The following is a 25,426-nucleotide window of genomic DNA, read 5'->3' as shown; positions in this document are numbered from 1 at the left end:
AGAGAAGGAAATATGAAGCAACTAAAGGTAATATGCAGGCTTGTCAAAGTTGGTTTGGCTGTAGTGTAGAGATACAATAACAATACTTGGTCACTGGGACATTTCTAAGGTAACTGTCTAAAGACAGACATCAGTTATGTGCAATATTTGTATTATTATTATTTTTTTTTAAATTCCTTGTTTCGCACACACTACCTTCATTTCAAAAAATGGGGGGGGGGGGGGGAGCAATGTGAAGCTAAATAAAAAAAATCAACAATCTGAGAAAATGGTGACAAGCTATAACCTCTTATTTGTTGAGCAACAGCCACTTAGCCCTCTGACTCCCTGGGAGTATGTTAACATTTATACAGGGACTCAAAAAGATGCTCTAGTTTATATAATAACCTTCTATACTGCTTATAATATATTATTATTATTATTATTATTATTATTATTTATTTCTTAGCAGACGCCCTTATCCAGGGCGACTTACAATCGCAAGCAAATACAAATACATTCAAGTGTTATATATATGAGCGGAACATGTTTATGTTGTTAATATTAGCCTTATTGAAAATATTCCATCTTTCCGGACTGTCATTTATTTCCCATGAGGCGTAGATGCCAGTCATTTTCACTGAATTAAAAAACAGTACTGCAACAACTCCAGCTATTTAGGAACAAGGCTTTTCAAAAACTAAAATGAAAGTCCACGGTGGCTCATCCGATTTGGGATTGGCCAGTTAGATTGGCTTTGTGGGTAAACTTAAAAGTAAACTCCTCTGGCATGGAGGCAGTCCCCCAGCTTTATTTATACACACTCTGCAACCACGGTGAGGCCCAGGGCCATCTGTTGATGCTGCGGTCACAGTAATGCAACATTCCACATGAAAGCTGCATGCAGTTATATGAGAGAAATCCTGTTTTAGCACACACCACAATCTGACTTAACTTATGGAAAAAGTGCAACGCACATCATTTTGGGACATAAATCAATAAATCCTGGGCCTGGCCACTAACTTTAAAAGCAGCCTCTTCTTTATTTCCAGTTAAATTAAAAGAGAAATCGGTCTTGATCCACGGAAATTGTTAAAGCACATCGAAACCAAAGAATATAGCTCTTCTAAGACTGAATGCCTTGTCTTTCCATAACCAAGCAGCAGTCCCGTGTATGGGTCAATATTGACATTGACATTGCACCTGCTTACGATTAATAAAGGACATGCTGTGTATAAAGATCTGAGCACTAAAAACTAAAAAGCAGGAACCACATTCACGTACCCTCCAACTTCACCTTCCTTGAACATTGGACCACATTCTACATCAAGAACTATCTATATAGGCGGGATGGATTGCACTTAAACCAAAAGGCAAACAATCTACTCTGAAAAAGGATCCTTGAGGAGGTTCAGAAGCATTTAAACTAGAAAGGAGGTTGGGGGGAATAAACAAAAAAAACAGAAGGGAGACTACATCAAAACAAGGGCAACAACTCAGGTAAGACAGCCATAAAATGTATTTATCTAAATGCTAGAAGTCTCAGAAACAAAATGTTAGAACTTGAAACTACTGCACTAACAAGTAACTACGATGTGATAGGTGTTATCCGAGAGTGATGGAGACGAATATAATATTAGTGGATATACACTGTATAGGAAAGACAGGCAGGACAAAAGAGTTGGAGGGGTAGCGCTATACATAAAAAATGTCTTGAAGCCCAGGTGTTAAATCTGGAAGAAAAAAACAACGCAGAATCAATATGGGTCAGAATAATGGACAAAAATTCAAAGGGTATAATAATAGGTGCATGCTATAGACCGCCAAATTCAGACGCTGAGCAAAATAATCTGTTATACAATGACATTAGAAATGCGTGTAGCAAAGGAGAAGCCATATTAATGGGGGATTTCAACTTCCCCCATAAAAAATGGGAAAATCCGGTGGTGAGCACGACAGACGAAATTGAAATGGTGGAAATGACAAATGACTGCTTCCTAACGCAATTTGTCAATGCACCGACTAGAGGGGAGGCATGCCTTGATTTAGTCTTTTTAAATAATGAAGATAGAATAACTAAAACAGAGGTCAGAGAACCATTGGCAAACTCAGACCACAACATGGTCTCATTTGAAGTGCTTTTTAAAATCCCCAAAGTATTGAATAAAGCTCAGGTTTACAATTTTAGAAAGGCAAACTATGAAGGTATGAAACAGAGACTAAAAGAAGTTGATTGGAGTAAAATATAGAAAACATCCATGGTAAAAGGGAGGCTGTTTTTTTAAAATGTAGCATTAGAGGCGCAAAACAATTACATCCCAAAATCTAAAACAAAATGGCCAAAATGGTTTAATGGATCAATTAAAAAACATATTCAGAGAAATAAAGGCACTTTACAGAGCCTTTAAAATGGACCAAGAACAAAGTACACAGCAAGAGTATGGAACTGCAAACACAAGTCAAAAAGGAAGTTAGAAAGGCCAAGAGAGAGATAGAAATGAGCATTGCTAAGGGGGCTAAAACCAATTCCAAAAAGTTTTTCCAATATTATAACAGCAAGAGAACATTCAACAAGGAGGTAAAATGCCTAAGAGATGCAAATGGAAAAATCATAGACGAAGACAAAAAAATAGCAAATATATTAAATGATTACTTTTCACAAATTTCTACAAAGGAGGATATGGGCATTGACAACGTCGACCCAAGGGAAATTTTGACCTGAAAAATGAAACAAGGACTAGGGGTCACAAATGGAGGTTAAATAAAGGGACATTCAGAACAGAAAATAGGAGGCACTTTTTTACACAGAGAATTGTGAGGGTCTGGAACCAACCCCTGAGATCCTTCAAGAAGTTGCTTGATGAGATTCTGGGATCAATAAGCTACTAACAACCAAACGAGCAAGATGGGCCGAATGGCCTCCTCTCGTTTGTAAACTTTCTTATGTTCTTAACTGTTCTGATTTAGCCGGTACAATACCTCATTTATAACTTTGGTACCGAATCCCCACAAATTGATTGTGTGTACCAAATTTTGAGCTTCATCTGAAGCTTTTTTTTTTTCCTGCACGGCACCGCCAGGCCACTAGAGGCATACCTGAGTGCGGTATCAAAATACTGCATGAAAAATTAATTGAAATCATTTTAATGTGCTTTTTTTTTTTAGCCTCTATACGGAACAGCATATAACACCTATAAATACGTATTTGGGATGCTTGTAGCCTATTTGAAAATCTATATATGTGTATAGAGTCTTCCTGCATATTTTTTATTTTTATTGTTTTATTCAGTGGGTAAGGTAAAAGTTTTTGGTTCTTGGTGCATCTAAATAACTAACCGTTACTTGAATTAGATGTAATGATAGAAATGAATGAAAGCAGCTGCTTTACGATCGCACTTTTATTTAAATATTGCACAGTTAACAGCCTAAATGTTTTATACATAGACAAATATTGCTTCCTGGTATATTTGTACCTTTCATTTGATCAAAATATTGTAACTTTATTGTAATTGTTAACATAGCCGTCATTTACACGGGGGACATGGGGGATATGCCCCCCTCGCTTTTTCAATGATGGGGAAATGTTCACCTCACATTGCAGTAGTACTACTTTTATTTCACGATAATTTATTGATATAATCACCAGTCAGTATAGAAGTCAATGGGAAGAAAAATGGGATTGGATGCGGGATCACTGGAGCCGGATCATGAGATGATGTTTTTTCCACAAGGATCTGGATCAGACTCTACTGATCCGTAATGTTGATCCGATCCTGGAACAGCACACACATTAACTAGGGAAACTGACCAATGAGACGTGAACAAACGTGGCATGTAGTTTAAAGACAAATTTGTATACAGCCTGAGATCACAGTAATGTTGGGAAAATGGCAAACGGGTGGACAAAGATAGAGGAGGATGCACTAGGTTGCTGTATCCAAAAACACAGGAAAATGTTTTAAGTTTGTAAATCACCAGAGCTCGTGTTATTTACTAATGTTATCACACTGAGGTTTCTGTCTACTGACAGTTTAACTTTTCATTTTAAATTAGTAAACTTAAAACAGCAAAATGACCTTTGTGCAAATACATACAGACATCAATAACAATTAAATACATTACCAAGAACTTTTTACACAATTATTATACCAAATGAATCATGATATATTACTGATTCTAAATTATTTTGCATGTTTAAATACACCGCACAGACTCTCGCATCTCTATTTATCAATTTTCTAAAAACTCTCTCTTGGTCACATTTTACTAAACATTTTTAAACTAATAAATAAACTATTACCATAACGAACATTATTGTATTCATCATAGTAAAGTTGAGTTCTTCTCTGTAAACAGGAACACGTTTAAAGTTTGCAACTCATTGTCTGGAGCTTGGTGTTATTTACATTATCGGCGATACACTGCAGTTTGAGGTTCAACCTACATCTGCATATTTTAAGTGGATGGAAGCTGAAAATACTTTTAAAAACACCCCTTTCTTATACCAATAAAGCACTAGCATCGTTTTAATAGGTAAACTATTTATCTTAAGTATTTCAATTGTTGGGAAACCTCAACGTTTCTAGAAATATATTTCAAGGGCAATTCTCATCCCTCTCATTAAATCTGCACTGTGCCACACTCACTCTAGCGCTCAACACTGCCTCAGGGGCCGGTTGTACTAAAGGGATCCGATCCTGGATCCAGGCTCCAATCTGAGAGGAGCTTCAGTGCTCTTCGAAATTCTTTGTAATTCCATGACTCAGAAGCAACTGAATAATATAGCTATTTGCCACATGCATCACTCATGACAACATTGTGTCAACAATTTATTGTTTTGAATGATTGCCGCAGGAATGTCTTTGGATTTTTGAATTAGACATAAAAGGGATGCAATGTTTTGTTATACTTGTTTATAACATATCTTTTATTATTTCAGATAGAATAATCTACATGCATGCCCAAGCTACAGAAACTGTTCCCCCACTTTTGAAACCAAAGTTACGCCATTGCTCTGGAACCTACTTGTACACTCGAGAAGTGAAACTAAGATTGGGCTCACAACTTTGCCTTTTAATTCCAGCAAGAAGAGTGTATGTTTATATTTTCTGCAGCATTATGTCATCACAAAGGCTAACTGTCTGAAGAATTGTGAGGAAGAGTTAGGCTGTCCTTGACAGTACTGCCCTCTTCAAAGCTTGCTGACAGAGAGCTGTAGAATGTTCCTAGGAAAACTACCATTTCACAGCTCACTGTTCTGCTCTCATTCGCCTTACTGTCTGCTTTGATCAGGCCTGCTGCTGGACACATCTGGACTCTGCCTTAATCAGAAGGAATTGGAAGTCCGCCTTTCCCCTGACTCTAAATGAAGTCTTCATGCAGCCAGTATTTGTATTTCCAAAGCACAGAAATATATGAGCTCTGGAGAAAGGTGATGGGGATTTATGTAATGTGTGCATATAAAGCAACAATGGTGGAGGAATGAATTACACACACTTGTATTGTCAGTTTGCACTGTGATTTCATCAATTCACATTATTTTAGCCTATGGTGCTAACTTGAGCAATGAGCAGTCCATTTTTCAGCCTTTGAAGCATAAGGGGGCTGGTCCATGACCAATAGTCATATTATCATTATTTTGTATTGTACACCAAATTACTTTATTGCTTTTAAAAGTGAGTGTTTATAGGCAGAGAGCTTTAACAAAATCGAGCTTACCTTCATTTTGTTTGATTCATTTCCTCGTATATGGAATTTTAGCCTGAAATGATTTTAAGCATCTCTCCTGAAAAATGTAAACAAACTCTCTGGTTAAGCATAGTGATGTAATGTTGCTTACGTTTGACCCCTTAGCAATCAGGTGGGCATGCAGAAAACATAGGTTCCATAGAGCACATAAATATAACATGTATAAAATAGAGGCCTATAAATATAGCATATTTAAATACTGTTTCATACATTTAAAATACATTTTAACCACATCAGTATGTTTTGCAAAGCCACACATTAAATTGTTTGGTGTATTTCAGTAGTTTGGGACAAACACCAATCATAAAATGTTTTAGTACAAATATTTATTGAGGAGAATGAGGAGTATGCAAATTTACAAAGAAGTATGTTATATATACACATTCATTTGGCTTCAAACCTAACTTGGTTTGAGGGCTCGTTGCCTGGCCGACTGGACGAGGCGGAGACCCCCATTGACAAAACCTAAAAAATGTTTTAAAGAGGTGGAGATGAGGAGGTGGTGGGTTACGATGAAATTGAAACACAAATGAGAGGTAAGTGAAGAGGGTATTTATAGTGCTAACAATCTTAATTAGCTAATGTGTAAATTGAATGATTCAATTTGGCGACGCGGAGATTGGTGTCTGACCCTCCCCCCGAATTTTAGTTATAAACTTCATTAAAAAACAGGGAAATATACACAAAATGAAGGTGAGCTCCATTTTGTTAAATTTCCACATCTATAACAAGTATTGAACTCAAGGGAGCACTTAACTTAAATGTTATTGTGACAGGGTACTCCTGTCACGTGCGTGTGTCACCACTGATATACAAGAGAGAGAGACATGGAAGTTGGAGCTGAAACGCCAGCACAGGCGCGCAGGATTTATTAATACAAAAGAAAGTAAACAAACAGGTCATGTGGTAGCGCACAGAGGACAGATACAAGAGACTGTACAAAAGGCAAAAATAAAACACAGTACAAAAACTACAAATAAAGATGCCACACAAGGCGAGCGCTAGCCTTACTGAACAAGGCGTCCCACTCCAGGTACCTACTACACTACGTAACCCTTGCTACACATTACCTTGGATCAATATCTCCTAAACTAACCTACTTATGATCCGGTATTCTTCTTCATACAGCCTCGACTGGGCACTGCCTTCACAAGCACCGTCTGCAGTTTAAGGGTTGTGTAGTTGTAGTTTGCCTGTAAAGAGGCCGCTGCCCAACTGAGCTTACACAATGCGCCCTCCTGTGTAGCATGGTGGTGCAGTCGCCCAGAATGATCCCCACCGGATGTTTTTATGCTGACGGACACTCAGTTGAGACCCGCCCACTTAATGGTCAAGGACCGGCACAGCCAATCACTTGCTGCCCTTCCTCTCAACAAAACCTAGCAGGCAGGAAGTCTCACTTGAGCACCCATCTGTAAACAATAATTTAATCAAACACAACAACTCCATAAAGCACACAAAACAAACCCATGTTCACATATAAATTACACCAACACTACATTTCCCCTGTGCAGGGCAATCGCCCTGCTACAGCTATATTGAAACTTTTTTTGTAGGAAAAAAGTACCAGTTGAACAGCTTTATTTATTTTTAAGTGTTGAGTAACATTCTGAACTGGTGTATAATCAAGACACTGATGAAGGCTTGAGCTAAAAGGTTTGTCACTGGTTCAAGATTATGTTTAAAAGCCCTTTAGACATGCAGTGTTTGGACAACAATTTGAAACATCTGCTCCATAATATGGGAATTAGACTCAACCATTGGCTCAGTTCAGGGTGCATTTTTGGCTCAGTTCAGGGTGCATTTTTATGTACATTACGATTGCGTAAATTACGTTGCATGAAAATAATACCTAATTCACTGGAAGGTGAAATAAAATTGAATGAATAAACAGAAAAACAAAGTGTATACAAATGAGAGGGTAAATCCAACTGTGGGTATCCTCTTCATTAGGAACACAAAGGAGCTGAACCACATGATGGCTCATGTGAATAACTTAGCTATGTATATGGCAGAGCAGTTCATATTAGTCAGCCCTTATTAAACTTGTAGAAGCGTCAGGGTTCTATTGGATTCACAACTACTGGGACCATCCGCAGACCATCCAAGTGGCAAATGTCCCAGAAGACAACTGCTCCTCTGCCTACCTGCTGTTGAAAGAAATAGCCGTCTAAGATGGCAGCCAAAAATGATCCCTTATAAAAGTTTTGCCATGCTTTTCCTGTGGTAATACTATGTATTTACCATTGTTCATTGTTTTTTACATGCTTTACCCTACCTCTCTGTGCTTTACAATGCATACCTTTGCTTTACCATGCTTTCCTTAATTACACTTTACCGTGCTTTTAATATTGTCAACTTTTATAAGGAATAGTGTCTCCTGAAAGTGAATGAGTGCAACAGTCAGTGTTGTGAGATGGACTGTTGTTACACATTGTGGCCCCTGCCAGTGAGATGAGGTTAACAGGCTATTTTTTCAATTGTGGTTAAGATGCTCACTTAACACGAGCACACTCAAACAAACAGTGTCCATAATAAAACCCAATAGAATTGAGTTTCCCACTCCATTAAGGGAAAAAGGGAATATGACATAATGGGTTCCGCTACAGTACATACAAACTGCTCTACTGAATATTGTATTTCAGCCTGCCAAAAGAGTTGATCCTTATACTGTTTACAGCACACATATGGACTTTATGAATTCTGTTTGATGCCACAATGGAATGCCCAAGGGTATTCCTTGTTTTACAATGTGGTCAGTGAAGTCAGAACTAATCAGTATGGCGTTTAAAAAGAGTCCCCTGTTTAAGGTTTAGAAGTGAAATTAATTTGTTGTTCTGAACCTCCAGTCCTCTGTTGTTTTCTAGCCCTGAAAGCCCATTGTTTTAATTTCGGAAACCATGAAGGAAACTTGGTCAACCCAAACTTTTGAAAGCCGCTCAGTGTATTCTTCTTGTTTGACATTTGGAAATGTCTGGGAGGTACAGTGGGACAACAGCCACAGTCCACAAAATTGTTTGGCAGTAAGAACAAACAGCTATTTTGAAACAAAAAAGCCTTTCCCTACACATTATGGTTATGATGACATTAACTTAGAAGAGTCTGACTGTACGCCACCAAAGTAATACAATGGGGAGAAACAACTCTGATTGTTTTTCCATTGTTTGTATTTCTGCGGTATGTGAATCCTTTTGTTTCTGTCCCACGTGGGCTTGGATTATATTGTTAATTACTCAAGAGGATTGCTTAGTATGCAAAAATCACTAATGAGGATTCCAAATTAAGTGACTTCTATATGCACATGGGGAACATTTATATGTGGACGTGCCAAAAATCCATTCTCATTTCAAATCTGGAATTATTTATGTCCGCTTTTAAGTTGCTATAGAACAGATGCTACAGATATTGAAAATATCTTTTTGCAAGTTAAGCCCTTGTTACACGAGTCAATTTACTGGCAATTTTTATCGCCTGTGACCAAATCCCGTGAGGATTGCCCCGTGTAACAGCCCTGACAACGTATTGTCAACGTCCTGGCAACTGCGTGGCAACGCGATTGCTTGAGTGGACAGCAATCCTACTCCAAGCAACAGGTTCCAGGCAATATCCAATCAGAGCACTGGTGTGTGTCACGTGATTCTGTCTGTTACAGTGAAAACAACACTTGAAATGGAGACGAAAGCCGCAATTACCTGGACTCAGGAGAAAGAAATACTTCTCATAGAGTTTTATGAAGGTTGGTCAACACATCGTCATTTTGGTAGTGGACTATTTTGATAACAACCAATGCTGGGAGAGTTACTTTTAACAAGTTTTTAAAACTACTTAAAATCTTTGTCCAACTATCGTTAACTACGCCTGAACTGCACCTTTGTTCAGGTCTCTCCTTCTTAATATTTAAAATACCTTTGTATAAAAGACAGCAATAATAATAATAATAATAATAATAATAGGGGAATAAAAATGTAGCTACTGTAAGTATGCTAAACCGATGTCCATATTATGTTATTTTGTTACCTTTTTTTAAACTGTTACTCCGCAGCACTGTGACAATATTACCATAAAAGGCAGTTTTTTATTATGACTGAATATATATATATATATATATATATATATATATATATATATATATATATACACACAGTACTGTGCAAAAGTTTTAGGCAGGTGTGAAAAAATGCTGTAAAGTAAGAATGCTTTCAAAAATAGACATGTTAACAGATTATATTTATCAATTAACTAAATGCAAAGTGAGTGAACAGAAGAAAAATCTGAATAAAATCCATATTTGGTGTGACCACCCTTTGCCTTCAAAACAACATCAATTCTTCTAGGTACACTTGCACAAAGTCAGGGATTTTGTAGGCATATAGTCAGGTGTATGATTAAACAATTATACCAAACAGGTGCTAATGATCATCAATTCAATATGTAGGTTGAAACACAATCATTAACTGAAACAGAAACAGCTGTGTAGGAGGAATAAAACTGGGTGAGGAACAGCCAAACTCAGCTAACAAGGTGAGGTTGCTGAAGACAGTTTACTGTCAAAAGTCATACACCATGGCAAGACTGAGCACAGCAACAAGACACAAGGTAGTTATACTGCATCAGCAAGGTCTCTCCCAGGCAGAAATTTCAAGGCAGACAGGGGTTTCCAGATGTGCTGTCCAAGCTCTTTTGAAGAAGCACAAAGAAACGGGCAACGTTGAGGACCGTAGACGCAGTCTTACTGCAGCAGATGAAAGACACATCATGCTTACTTCCCTTCGCAATCGGAAGATGTCCAGCAGTGCCATCAGCTCAGAATTGGCAGAAAACAGTGGGACCCTGGTACACCCATCTACTGTCTGGAGAAGTCTGGTCAGAAGTGGCCTTCATGGAAGACTTGCGGCCAAAAAGCCATACCTCCGACGTGGAAACAAGGCCAAGCGACTCAACTATGCACGAAAACACAGGAACTGGGGTGCAGAAAAATGGCAGCAGGTGCTCTGGACTGATGAGTCAAAATTTGAAATATTTGGCTGTAGCAGAAGGCAGTTTGTTCGCCGAAGGACTGGAGAGCGGTACATGAATGAGTGTCTGCAGGCAACAGTGAAGCATGGTGGAGGTTCCTTGCAAATTTGGGGCTGCATTTCTGCAAATGGAGTTGGGGATTTGGTCAGAATTAATGGTCTCCTCAATGCTGAGAAGTACAGGCAGATACTTATCCATCATGCAATACCATCAGGGAGGCATCTGATTGGCCCCAAATTTATTCTGCAGCATGACAACGACCCCAAACATACAGCGAAAGTCATTAAGAACTATCTTCAGCGTAAAGAAGAACAAGGAGTCCTGGAAGTGATGGTATGGCTCCCACAGAGCCCTGATCTCAACATCATCGAGTCTGTCTGGGATTACATGAAGAGAGAGAAGCAACTGAGGCTGCCTAAATCCACAGAAGAACTGTGGTTAGTTCTCCCAGATGTTTGGGCCAACCTACCTGCCGAGTTCCTTCAAAAACTGTGTGCAAGTATACCTAGAAGAATTGATGCTGTTTTGAAGGCAAAGGGTGGTCACACCAAATATTGATTTGATGTAGATTTTTCTTCTGTTCACTCACTTTGCATTTTGTTAATTGATAAATATAAACTAGTAACATGTCTATTTTTGAAAGCATTCTTACTTTACAGCATTTTTTCACACCTGCCTAAAACTTCTGCACAGTACTGTATATATATTTATTTATTTATTTCTTAGCAGACGCCCTTATCCAGGGCGACTTACAATTTTTTACAAGATATCATATTATACATTATTTCACATTATACAGAGATCACTTTTTTTTTTTTACATACAATTACCCATTTATACAGTTGGGTTTTTACTGGAGCAATCTAGGTAAAGTACCTTGCTCAAGGGTACAGCAGCAGTGTCCCCCACCTGGGATTGAACCCACGACCCTCCGGTCAAGAGTCCAGAGCCCTAACCACTACTCCACACTGCTGCCCTGTATACTGTATATATATATATATATATATATATATATCTATATATATATATATATATATATATATATATATATATATATATATACACACTGTATATATATATGCTGCTTTTTGTAATAAAGGTGGATTTAATTATTCTAATTGAACTGTTTAGAGCACAAATTCCTCTGGGATTCGAGGGTTGAACAATATTTTAGAAGAGGAAAACGAGAGGCAAAACTCTCTGATTCTAGGTGTTAATGGCACGGGAACAGCATATAACAGTAGGTATTTTACAGCATTTAAAGAAATTAAGAATTATCGTTCATTTTTATCTACGCGTAGTACTGTACGTTAAATTGAGTTTTACATATTTGCTTTTATTCTGTAAACGTTACTACTTTATTATTATAATTATTAGTTGTTCAATTATTTAAAGATGACAGTAATACTAGTTGTACTGATGCTTGGTATTTGTAAGTATATGACCTGAAAAACAGAACCACGTGACGTAGTTCTTAAATATGATTGGATATTGCTTGGATTAAAGGCAATTTGTATCGACTGCGAGTTAACTGTTAGTTGTATCGTGTAACAGGTCAAATCCCCCACGGTGACGTCATAGGCAACACGTTGCTACAATTTATGTTGTCAGCGCATTGACTCGTGTAACAAGAGCCTTAACTTCTGGTGTAACAATTAGCTGCAAGCCTTTCTTAACAGCTTTGTGGGCTGTTCCGTGTTCTGCACCTGATACTCTGGATTGCTGTCTGCACTAGTTTACAATTATCCTGTCTTCAGTTCTAACGGTGCTCCATTGGTGGGCTGTCCCTTATAAAAAGATCCCCATTGTAAAAGCATAGCAATGTGTAATAAAGCAAAGTGAAAGCATAGTAAAGCCACGAGAGGTATTCTGACTCTACAAATTCTACTGTACACCCAGGTTTAGTATTGCTAACAGTGTAGAATACCAATGTGTCCATAGCAAATGTATTCTAAAATACGTTTTGATGGTATGAACTATGTTACAACCTGTGGTAACTCAATAACCTCAGCACTAATATACATTGATTTGTCTTAAAAAAACGGTTCTGTACTTTAGACAAGCCTCTTTATATTTTCTTTATCTGTTTTATTGAAGTGTAGCTTGAAGCTGTTGTATGTATAAAGTCAGGGTCTGATGCTTATTTTTTATTTATTTTTTTTATGGTGTGATTTATGGTTTGTATTTCAGTTAATCCGTTTCTGTGTTTTTGACATAGCAGTACTGTTATTATTAAATGAATTGTACACTCTGGTTATCAGCTGAGTTTGACTGCCAAGACACTATAAACATGTTACTTCCTTATGAAAATGGATATGGGATATTTTTTGCTTTATTTAGGGCATAGTGAGTTTCTTAGGAATAATTTTATTTCCGTTTTAATCGGTGATTCACTAAATTGATCATAATCTTATTATCAACAATGTATATGGATATAACATGCTGTTAATACTAAATATTGTGAAAACAAGCTGTCTAGTCATTATGGAGGTCAATTAATTGGGGATTTGCTGCATTGGAAGCAGAAGTCTTAGAATTTCTTATGTCCTCTCATCAATGAAACGTTACAAAAGATATCTGAGCCAAAGCACAATGCAAATGCAGACTCAATGGGATTGAGGGAGATTTGGATCCTAAATACCATGTGTATATTTTGTATCACTCTCAGAACTAAATGTAGCTGTTTCTGGCAAGATGGGTGTTCAATCATTTTGTAAACATGTATTGGTATAGTTTTATAACATAGTTATAAAATACATTCAAGTCAGTTAGAGCTCATGCTTCTGATATCAGTTTTAACAGAGTCTGGGAGTGCAATGTATTGTGACTTGAGGTTGACTTAATTTACATTGTAGATGAATTTAAAAAGAAATAAAGAAATTATATATAGTTTTTTTCTTCCTAAAACTGACATTAACAGTGTCTTTAAATGCCCAAATCTTATTTTGTAATCTGTTTGGATTCCATTTTGAATGCAAAAAAGTAGTCTTGAATACATTATTTTTTGAATCTAAAGAATTATACCTTGGTATTGTTTGATCAACCATCTATTTTACAAAGTCTAAAATTACAAAAGGCTAACAGCTAACCAAAAAATACTGAAATAAACACAGTGTAAAAACAGTGCTGTAGTGAACAAAAGGTTAAAGCAATGCATATAGAATAATGCTGTTTGTTTTTTTGCATTGTTTTAATATTCTTTCATTGTTCTTTAACCCATCCCATCTATGTCTTAATCTGAACAATTAATTGTCATTCCTTTTATTTTGATGATAACCCGTAGCTTAGAAAATATATATTATCAAAATGTGAACTGAAACATAAATAATATTCTGTAAATAATCAATTACTGCTTAAATTAGTGTTTTTTTGTTTTGGTTCCCTGCCTACAGTTTCAATTCGTAGTTCCTATATGAAGTGAAACATCCCTTAATGTACCACATAAAGTCCTTGACTTTCCCCTGTAATGTGTAATGATACATGTGCAGCTGATTAAACATAACACATCCAGATGTGTATGGCTGGAATGTTGCAGTTTACCACAGAAAACCTGGGGCTAAATCCTGAGGAAGGGCGTTTAAAATCATTTTAAAAAGAAATCCTGATTTTCCGTTTTCGGTGACATTATCAAAAACATATTTGAAATTGAAAAGCAAAGGGCTGTACTGAATTTGAAGTAAAGCATTTAATTCACAGACTAGAATTATACACTTCATTGCATGCAATTCATGTGCAGAATGTATAGTTTCAAAGGGTAAATAAAAATGTACTAATGAGCTTTGTAGATTGATTTATGGAAATGTCCTATAGGGCTGGTTTCACATACCGTGATTAGCACTAACCTTGGACTACTTTACCCAATTTAATATTAGAGTCTAGGATGACTGCTACTCAGAGGGGCCCGTTTCACAAGCACCTCGCAAATAAAAAAAAAAGGGTTTTATAAAACTTTCATAGGACTGCGACATGCAGAGTTCCACTGCTACTAGCTTGCTGTGGAACTGTACACTTTATTGAACGAATTTCTCAGGTAAAACATTCTGATGATAACTTGTCTCTGTATTTTTATAACTCCCCCCACCCCCACCACACACAGTATACATTTTATTTTGGATATATACAAAAGGTTTAAATAATTACAAAACAAAATTATTTATTTAGTGACCCAAAGTTATGTGGGTGAAAAATAACTGTAACTGAGGCAAGGTCAAGTTGTAAAAACAAACACGGTTTATTTATTAAATACAATCATATACCAAAAGTCCCGATTTATTCAGTATGATAATAGCATTATTGGGAAGACTGCATTGCGTTAAACTGGCAGCAATACCATGCAGCAATTATTACGTGAATAATAACAATAATAATAATAATAATAATAATAATAATAATAATAATAATAATAATAATACAAACAAACAAAATGAAATGTGTACAATAAATAAGTTAAATAACACACAAACGTGATACAAATAAATAAAATGGACCAAAAATAGTGAGCCTCCTTCTCACTGGATAAAATCTAAAAGAAACCCGTCAGATCCCCAAATCACAGAAACATTTTCCTCAATTCGTCTCAGCTACAGTTCACCACAGCAATAACAAAGCTTTGTGCAGCAGCCACCTGCATGTTATTACCTGTCCCACACGTTTAAATAATGAGGCTAAACACAGCTTGATTATCAGGCATGCCGCCTAATAAAGACTAATACAAGTGTCAAGGTAGCGAGTGTGCTTACAAGGCTACATACGTTTCGGCCAAAAGCCCATTTTCAGCTGTGTAGAAAAGTAAACACAGATCAGCACACTTTTTATTTAAATATGTTTGCTGCACAGCGTTGATTTTTTTTTACACAGCTGAAGGGCTTTCTTAATGTATGTATAGAACTTCAGTGGACCCTTTGTGGCGGAGCCTCATCCCGTCAGAATTTAAAATTTAAAAGGGCAAGTTGTTCCCAGAAGACAAGCAGCAGGAACAAAGTCAAATTGGTACTTTAGTGTAACAGAAATGAGATTCAGTCACCATATCAGTTCTGAATATCACATTTTATTAACTTGATAGACACCCCTCAAAGTTAACAATGGAAAAAAGTTATATTGTTCTTTTTTTGTAGATGGCTTTGGAAGATCCTTCTTTGGAAGATTCTTTGTTCTGCAAGTACATCAAGCCTGGGAGTATCCAGAAGTGCTGGTACCTCTGTCAACAGTGCAGAGCACAAGTGTTACAGGTAATACATTTAAGAAACCTAGCTATGAAATAACAACCAGAAACCTTTGTCTTTAACTCGTAACGACAGGGCCGTGCTCTTGCAACACATAGTTCGTTATCTTTATATAGAAAATTTGTGAATATCACTATTTACAATTTGTCAGGATATGAATATCTGAATACAGATATATTTAATATTGTATTTTGCATCATCCAGAAACTACACAGATGTTTAAATTGAAGATGATAATCAGAACAGGAATCTGAAAACACTAGTGGAGTGGTAAGAATTGTTTTTGTACATTTTTATTTTAAAATTTGGAGCATTCCAATCTCAATTTTCAAAGCTCAGTAACAGTTACATCATTACCATCCTGCAATTATATTGTCAAACACTGAACTACAAAAAGTTACTTTCTACATTTAACCCTTTTAGTCCTGGAGGTACTGCCTTATTTTATTACTGTATATTCTTACAATAATGACAGGACTGTAAAGTTCAATTTACTGAAATAGATATCGAAAATATTTGTCATGTTCTTCCGTATACTCATTAAAGGAGTTCCTTTTTGAATTATATAACTTAATTTCACATTCAGCTCAAAGCTGAAAGGGTTAAGTAATGTCAGTTTTATTACTTTCACAATGTTTAATGTAGTCCTGCTTCTGGTAAGTTTAAAATTTTAGAACTGCTAAATGTCGCTGCCTTTTCAAGCTATTCTGTAAATATTAAGTGTGCCTTAAACTTTAATTTGAGTTATGAGTCATTATTAGTTTGTTTTGTTCCGTTCATTATTTGTTGACTTTAATTTTGTGGCAGTAAGTTTACAGCTTAGTAAATCTGCTTGTATATACTCTCTGTCTTATCAGGACATGTGATCAACTTAATTTATTACAAAAGAACATGGAATGAACATGGGTAATTAAATCCAACATTATTGTCCTAGCTTATGCACCATGAGTTCAATAAATAAGTTACCTTCCTTTATGACTTTGAAGGTTGTGCAAGAGTCTAGATTGAGGAAATAAAGTAGTTTTATGAAAAAGAAAGGATAACAATCCCACCGCTATCAGTTCCGTGGTCCAGCCTTTGGTTTTTGAAGAAATAACAGTTACTTTTCCAGCTGACCCTTCAGTATTACTATTCATTACAGCATATTATTCCACTTGCTTAGATTAATTACATATTATCTTTTAAAATAAGTAATTAAACAGCATTTGTTGTAACATTCTCAGCTGATCTGAACCTTATACCCATGTGGCAGGCTAAATAATTCATTAGGAATTCCTAATGTGCAGGGTGACATTCTTGAAGGTCTGATTCTGTGCTGGTTCCAGAGAAGATTGTGCATTTATTTACATCCTTTTGGAGCCATTGAAATGGCCTGACTCCTTCAGTTCTTCCAGCAGCTCCACCCAGAATTGTGAGCTGAAGATGGAATACAAACAATGCTGCATTGATCCAACATTAGTAATTTCAGCAAAGGATAAATATTTTGATTGTTTTGCTATCAAACTGGTATAGAACCTGTGTATATCCTTGCAGCAGTAATAGGAATTCTCCATAACGCACTATGTAAAAAACAATGCAGCAAAAAAAAAAACAAAAAAAAAACTGGGGTTCGCTGCAACCTACATCAGCTCAGTTTCGGGGAATACATTTACAGATTTCCATAAATGTAGTAAAGAACAATCTAGTGCTACTAGTACTACTAGTACACCACTGTATTTGGTTGTAGTTGTAATGTCAATGGAAAACTACAGTATTTAAATCAGTATAGTAATTTTAATAGCATTTGTCTCAATTCTGCAGACAACAATCCATCTCCAATTAACAGACAATAGTGTTACTAGGACGGATCAGACTGAGTATACAGTAGAGTGAGTGGAAATATTAAGATTTTCTGTCGACATTTAAGTTTTTCTGATGCCTTTATTGTTTGTTTCAGTATTTTTTTTTTTAATGTAACAAATTTTAAAAATAAGACTGAAGTTTCAGTATTGTATTGTCAGTTAATTTCATTTTATATATACTTTATTTTGCTTTTGCAAGCACTTTTGCTAGGCCTTTGTAAGGAACATGCATCTGGAGTCAATCCACCACCCTTATAATGCATAAATAACCTGTCTGGCACTTTTTTGTTTGTTTTTTTCAGGGGGGTGGGTAATAAGCCCTGCACAAAATGATTCCTTTGGAGTTCCTTTCACCATCTCAATCCATGCAACTTGGGTAGCATGTTTGTCCAAAAGACTACACTTGGTGATTCACAGAAATCTGATGTATTACCATGGTAACTTGCAAGTGAGAAATACCCCCAAAAAGGAATTAGTTGTAAAAGACTCAGCAGACCTTTTTCTATCACACAAGTCTTCATAATTATTTTACTGATGCTGCATATTTTCAGATATTCACAAGGATGCTCTGTTCAATGGTAACCTAGAATGTCAGTAAAACTGAAGTCGTATGGACAAAATAGACAAACAATACAATGAAAGTGTCCTTGAAAAAAACTAAGGTCGCAGTTTCTTGAATCAAACATATTCAGACACTTGCTTGATGTGGATCAGTTTGTTCAGTATTGACAACATGCAGAACACGTCCCAGGGAAGGAGGATGGGACCGTTTTGCCAAATCAGTTTGTCCAGTTTGGTCTGTTCATTCTCACTAAATTACAACTTAATGAGTTTCTTTAGTTTGACCGAAATTGGATATATTAAATTATGGGTGAATCTTCATAACACATTACTGCAGTGTACCACGGTGGTAAAAGCATGATATTCAGACAGTTATTCAGACACATTGTCTATATACATAGACCAGAATAGTAAAGACATGTTATTACATAGGGGCTTGTAAATCAGTGCATGGTTAAAGCATAGTGCAGTATCTTACAAGCATGGTAAAGTGTGAAAAACTTTTAACGTACAAATTTGCCATGGTAAACATATACAGTACAGCTGTTAGTGGTTCTATCACGTTTGATGAGGTGCAGCAATTGAAACTCAAGGTATTTTCTAGTGGAACTTGAGGGAAAGCCATTAGATGTTATTTTTACCAGCCGTCTGTGAACAGAAGGAGTTAACAGGATTAAAGAGATATTTCAAGTACTGAGAGCTCAGGGGCAAGGGCTCAGCATTTCAAAAGCCGCTAAGCCTTTTTTTTTCTGCAGGTGCAAGTCACTTTGAAGAGGACACCCAATCCCTGAAGTAAACAGAATCAGCCCCTTGGAGGAACAAGCAGCTGTCTTCCACTGACACAGATACAGTGGAGACCCGTCCTACCAGCGAGCACGCAACTCTAATCTCTCAGATTCCAACTTGAAACAAACTTTTAAATGCTTTACACGTCAAATACTATCGAATTCTTTAGCAAGGAAGATTTGATTACTCTTCGTTTCTCACTTTGCCTTTACAAGATGTGTTTGGCAACTTGTTTGACTGTATTTTTGATACTTCAACCAAGGACTTCATTTTTTTTGTTTCTTTCAAATAAATTCAGTTAAAACATGATAGCCTATCTGCCTAACATGTTTGAAGGGAACATTTTTAGGAGGGTGTACAGCAAACCTGACTGTGTCATACGTGTGCCCATTATTGTATTTTAATTGAGGTGGGGTTATGCTAAAATGGCAAATTTGCTTTTAACAAATAGGATTCTGTCCATTCTGTAAAGCTCCAATGTTGGTACAGTGGTGATGTTAATACTTTGTTGACTACAGTAAATCCCGTATTACGTGATTTTAATCCTTAATCTCTTTCTCTTTTTTTATTTATTTATACATATAATTTTAACTCTGGCAGTTTTAACCTGAGAACATAAAAGTAAGACATTACATTTCAAAAGTGCAGGGTAAAAAAAAAGTTAAAGTGAAATATCTGGCAACACCTTACTGGTATATATGTAGTGTATGCATTTAAATAGCAATTACTTGCCATTGTGATCAATTAAGCAATTTGTTCCCACATATATTGGATAATGTTAAAGGTAACATAATTCCTTTTATTGATTTTTGATGAAAAAAATAATCTGCAAACTAAGGGTTTAATGAAAGCATGTGCTTTGTAATGCCAAGGAAGAGTGGTTCTTTAAATATTCATTAAAGTAGAACAAAAAATTCAGAAAAATGTGTGCCTGTGGCTTTAAGTTAAATCGGGATTTTAGAATGAGATTTCATTGCGTTCTTGTTTGTTATATGAAGATTGTTTGCTGTTTGTCGTGTTACTGTCATTTAATGCATTACATTGAGACTTAACTCTTGTGTTTAACAAAATTAGAGAAAGTTATCATAACAACATAGTTAAAGAGCAAATTTAAATAACAGGTAGATGACACTTCGTGGGTTAAGGATAATGGTGAAACAGCTAATCAGACAGCTGACAGCATTCCACTGGGTTATAATATGAAGCAAATTACATACAAAACATAAAAAGACTGGATTTAATACTTAATTGCATATGATTTTATTGCCAAAAGCTGCCTGGCAATTGCAGAAGGTGAAAGAGTAAGATACAAATTGGAAAGCGGCTTGTGGCGGGCCAGCTCTTTGTAGTATTACTAAAAGAAGCAAGAAAAGAAAACCAGTCCAACTCCTCCAGTTAAAAACATCTCTTAAAAGCATTTTAGGGCTTGGTGTGTGCCAGCTTCCCATCTGAGCTTTACTCCAGCTTGTCCGAAGCCACATTCCACTAACAGTATCAGCTTCTAGACTGCATGCATTGACTGTGTGATAGTAGGGAGAGAATGAGAGCGATTGGTTTCTTGGTTGTTTTAAGTGAAGTTAATCATTCATGCTCCTTCAAAATACTCCACAGGAAAAACCCATTGAGATAAAGTGATTCAGTTTTCAAAAACATCCTGGTAAAGGATAGCGCTGAGGCAGCTCCTCCTTTTCAAGTGTTTTAAACAATTCAGATAAAAGGAACAATTTGGCAAACAACTATATGATATGTTTGACCGACTTTTTTGCTGTTATAAGTAAACTTTTCTCTGAGAGTTGACTGAGTTGAGTAACATAAAGACTCATCTATCATCTCTGTAAATGGCTCTTCTGGTTTAACAGACAGCCCCTGAACCTGGATACAGGGGTTTGATTCTCAGTTACTGTATTTAAGAATGGTTGAACATGGGGTGTGGATAAGTATGTATCTGTGCTGTGGACGAGCAGTTAAAGTATGTACAGTAATGACCTCTCCACTGTAGTACAGCTGTGTATTATAAGATATTGGAAAGGTATATTTTATAGATTCACAAGCTTGTGTAATTGGTACCCTGAATGCATGTTAACCCATGTTTGAGGTTCACGTAACACCAGTTGTGTAAAACCGGACCTGGGGTTGAATTAAATCAAAATATATGGTGCTGCCATACCTATAGTTTATAATGGATATGGCAACACCATAGTTTTGATTTAATCCTGGCACAGGACTGTTCACCCGTGATTCTATTTTGAAAATTATTCTATCATCTGCTTTTATTTACTGGAATGCCAAAGCAAAACAACCATGGTCAGGTGACCTTAAGTTTTCTTGCTACAGTAGTTTTATGGACCCAGTTTCCAATAGAAAAACACTTTGAAAAGGTATACAGCTTACAAGAAACAAATTAAGATCATTTGTATAACATGTTATAACTTAAAATATTGTTTTTTCTCATTTCATAATCTTAACTAATTAAGCCAAACAGCAGTGGTGCAAATAGAACAGGATTTTGCTTCCAGGTGAAATAAATAAAAATAAATTTGCAACTGCATCATTTCAAAAAAGCTTTTTCAGTCAGCCTAAGGGAAAATCATACCATCAAATGTCTTTACACAGCTATTCCTTTACCTCATAGCTTTAGACAGTATGTGAACAGCAATATGATCTATTGGCATGTCTTATTAAGTGGATTATTAATGTCCTGACTGACAATCTCTGTTTACTTCCCTGTCAGTGAAAATGTGAAAAAGATTAGTTTCTTGGTCTGGGACAAATCTTTCAGATACATCTTGCCGTATTGGTAAGAATGCATTCTTTTTTAGCCTAAAAAACAAATAGAAAATGTCAAAACGCTTAGACATTAGCCCTAATATATCACTAGTTGAGAGTGTAGTTAAATCCCTCGGCTAGCATCCTTGCTCAGCTGTGACTGTTTCATAAATTCCTTTCTTTATTAATAGCTATTTTTATATTGAAATTATTGAACTATGTATTCAAATATGCGGTGGTGCCCATAAGTGATGATACCTCCATCAGATTCAATATTATTCCCTTAAATTGCATGCAATAAATGTTGATTTTGAATAAATGCATTAAAGTGCATGGTAGTCCACAACCTAGATCTCCAGTTCTGTGTCCAACCAAGCATTGTTGGAACAAATTTAAAAGGGTGGTGAGAGAAAGACTTCAAATGAGTAGCACTAATCTGCAGAGAAAAGTTGCAAAATATATCCCACAGTCTTGGTGGTGCAGTGGTTTTACTTCATAGCAGCTCTGCTTGGATTTATTCAAGGCAATACATACATCTAACTCTTACGGACTGGAAACCAGCAAGGTAACTAACCAGAAACCAGTACATGTGTCCCAATTACCAGCTACTGTCAGCATCAAACCAGCAGTTGCTGGAATTTCCAGCAGGTGTACTTTTTCAATTATGACAGAAGTTGAGATCAGCTTTTGGCATAAATCCAGATAATGGGAGCAATCTTCCCAAATCTGCCTGCCTGTGCCAGTATTTTCAGTATTAACATATTTAACTTCTTAAACTCCTATTCCAGGTGTTTCTAATTGTACCTTTTATCTTCATTGTGGAATTTTGTTTTTGTTTCCATATGGATGTTGTGATTGCTCTGGGTTAGGAGCTGCTAGTTCATAGAGAATACCCTGTTACACCGTTTTATGCAAGGACTATTTTTGGACAACACTTTTTAGCATATTGGGGTGAGTGAAAAACCTGTCTAGCCCTGTGTTAACTTGTAGTCTAGGCCCATGCAATCCAGTTTGAATGCTCATACACATATTTTATGGAAATCTGAGTAATATTAATTAGTTCTGGCTTCTGTTAAAAAATCACTTTCTATATGTTCAAAACCATATCATTTATTTACTCTTTTGTCTTTATGTGTTGTTATGGAGCATGTAAACTTGCACAAGGAGATTTCTTACAATTGAACCCTGAAACTCACAAGCTAGTGCTCCTTTACATAGAGACAGGTGGTATTTATGATGAAGTGGCATACCTTCCATCGAGCTGCAAATTTGCTGATTCAGAACCTTATCACAGGTTTGACCTGAAAATACACAAATGCAACATATTATTGAGGACCTTACTGTATCATTCACCAGTAGCAAACACATTTACCTCAACCACCCTGCAGGTGATGTGATCAGGCATATAAATACTTCTTATATTGCAGTATACTGCATGGGGAAGTAGTGTGTAATATGAGGATTTAATGATTTAATGCACACCCAAGAGAGTTATCCAAGCATCCCACCCCGAGGGTGGACATTAAATTCTCATGTATCACACACTACCCCATGCGGTATTTTTTATAATCTCTGGTGAGCAATTATTTTCCTGCCAGTTCTAAAGTTCCATGTTGCTTGTTGTGGGGGGCTTACTCTACCTGTTAGTGAGTTATTAGACACAGAGTGAACTGCATAAAGAATTGTATTTGATAGTAACAACTTTAATAACTTGATCAAAATTTAGCTGTGTACCAGTTCTGTGTTTTTTTTTTGTTTTTTTTTTTGCGGTCAGGTTTCCATGGCAACCTGTTTTGTTTTTCAAGGAGGCTGAAAAAAAAGGTTAGGGAGTGCGTTCAAATTACTATTTAACTATGTTGCCATTTTTATGTTCAATAGTTTGTTCCGAGGGTGTTTGTGTTTGCTAACATTTCTGTGTACTATATATATAAATAATTATCTGTGGGAAAGCTGTGGGTATCTTACACATGCCTTGGAAACACAAGTAGTTTTGATAGTCACCAGCTTCCAAAGGAAAGCTGTTACATTTCTTAAAGGTACAGTATACAGTAAGCACTCAAGTATCCTACACTAGAAATTTTTTACTTCAGTGACGGTTAAACGTGTGTGACACATAACTGATTATTTCATTTTGGCCCATTCCAACCCTTGTCCATTTTTCAGGGAACACAAAAAAGATACAGTATCAAACATACATATCTGAAAGGACTGTGTTTTTAAAAAAAGTAGGCTTCCATTTAGATGTACTGTATTGGTTTTGCTGGCACAGTACTATATTTTCAACAGAGGAAGTATTTTAATACACAACGATATGATTCAGAAAATATCACTTGCCAAAAGAGATGTCACATGGACTATAATACAGTACATACTTGTAGTATTATAAAGTGGTATATCATCACAATGTGGTACTCATACCAAAACTTGACCCATGTAATGTTAGAAAGTGGTACGATGTGAGATTTTGGTACAGGTGCAATCAATTGCAATGTGATGTGTCTTCTATAGGTCCATTTACCATTAATTATACATTATTTTTTTGCAAACCATTTACTATACATATTTTTTTTTGCAAACAATCTGGAAACAGACAATCAGTTTCTCTAAAACAAACAAAACAATTCACGACCAACAAAACTAAATGAGAAGTCCACCCCAAAGATGCAGAAGTAAAAAAAAATGTACAGGACCCAATGTAATGCATATGATAAATATGCACGTACTATTTTCTTCATGGTGGAAAAATATGATATATTTAAAAAAGATGAAAAAGACTGAAAACAGGATAACGTACCAGATTTGAATGGCACGCCCGTGCTTTCTAAGCGGAAGTTGTTTAGAAGATGTTAGGAATACGCGAGCAAGCACAGTGCACTGCGTACCACTTCTTATCCCCAAACCTGAAAATAACACCTCACTGGTACGTATTGTAGCAGTATGTAAAATTCCCCGTTAACGATCCAACAGCAAAATGAAATCAAAATGTTACCCATGCACAGAACTGTGTACAACGTAAAAGGTAATGCAATTTAGCAAAAGATTAAAACAACAACAACAAAAACATTTTAAAACAGCATCTAAAGTAAGTATTCAAAATTGCAGAATATAGTGCTCGATAAAGTCCTAATGTCACAGTTCACTTGCAAATGAAAATGCACAAAAAACAACTAAAGGTCAGAGGTTTAAAAAAAAGTACATCGCAGTATCTAAAATGATGAACTGTTACATTACCGTAGCTTGTCTCTTCGCTTTGTTTTGGCTGCATTTTCTTCAGGTGAAACTGGAGGAAGCGCAGCCATGTAGGGAAAAAAAGAAACACGTGGGCTGTGGCGGATATTCGAATTGTAACACAGTGGCGTGCCGTCAGGACCTTCAAGGTATTCTCTGCTGACAAGACAGTGCCAAGTAAACCGTCAGTCAAATGACATTACGTTGTCTGACTCACTTGCGTACAGTGTGCTTGCTTATACTATAAAGCATACTACTCTAATTATTATTTGTTCATTT

General features: G+C 36.3%; 2 long non-coding RNA genes across 2 annotated transcripts; one reads left to right on the top strand and one right to left on the bottom strand.

Moving 5' to 3' along the window:
• The first annotated feature begins 1,025 nt into the window (after nucleotides 1-1,025).
• Nucleotides 1,026-20,049, top strand: LOC131736825 (uncharacterized). Its single transcript, XR_009328408.1, has 4 exons — nucleotides 1,026-1,479; nucleotides 15,858-15,971; nucleotides 16,170-16,235; nucleotides 19,123-20,049. It is a non-coding gene; the product is annotated as an uncharacterized LOC131736825 (long non-coding RNA).
• LOC131736824 (uncharacterized) lies at nucleotides 15,970-25,426 on the bottom strand. Its single transcript, XR_009328407.1, has 3 exons — nucleotides 25,151-25,426; nucleotides 23,170-23,220; nucleotides 15,970-17,381 (listed from the first exon to the last, which is right to left on the bottom strand). It is a non-coding gene; the product is annotated as an uncharacterized LOC131736824 (long non-coding RNA).

Source organism: Acipenser ruthenus, chromosome 4, assembly GCF_902713425.1.
Source record: "Acipenser ruthenus chromosome 4, fAciRut3.2 maternal haplotype, whole genome shotgun sequence".
Taxonomy (NCBI): Eukaryota; Metazoa; Chordata; class Actinopteri; order Acipenseriformes; family Acipenseridae; genus Acipenser; species Acipenser ruthenus.
Note: the sequence above shows the minus strand (reverse complement) of the source record. Positions and strands in the feature narration are given on the sequence as shown.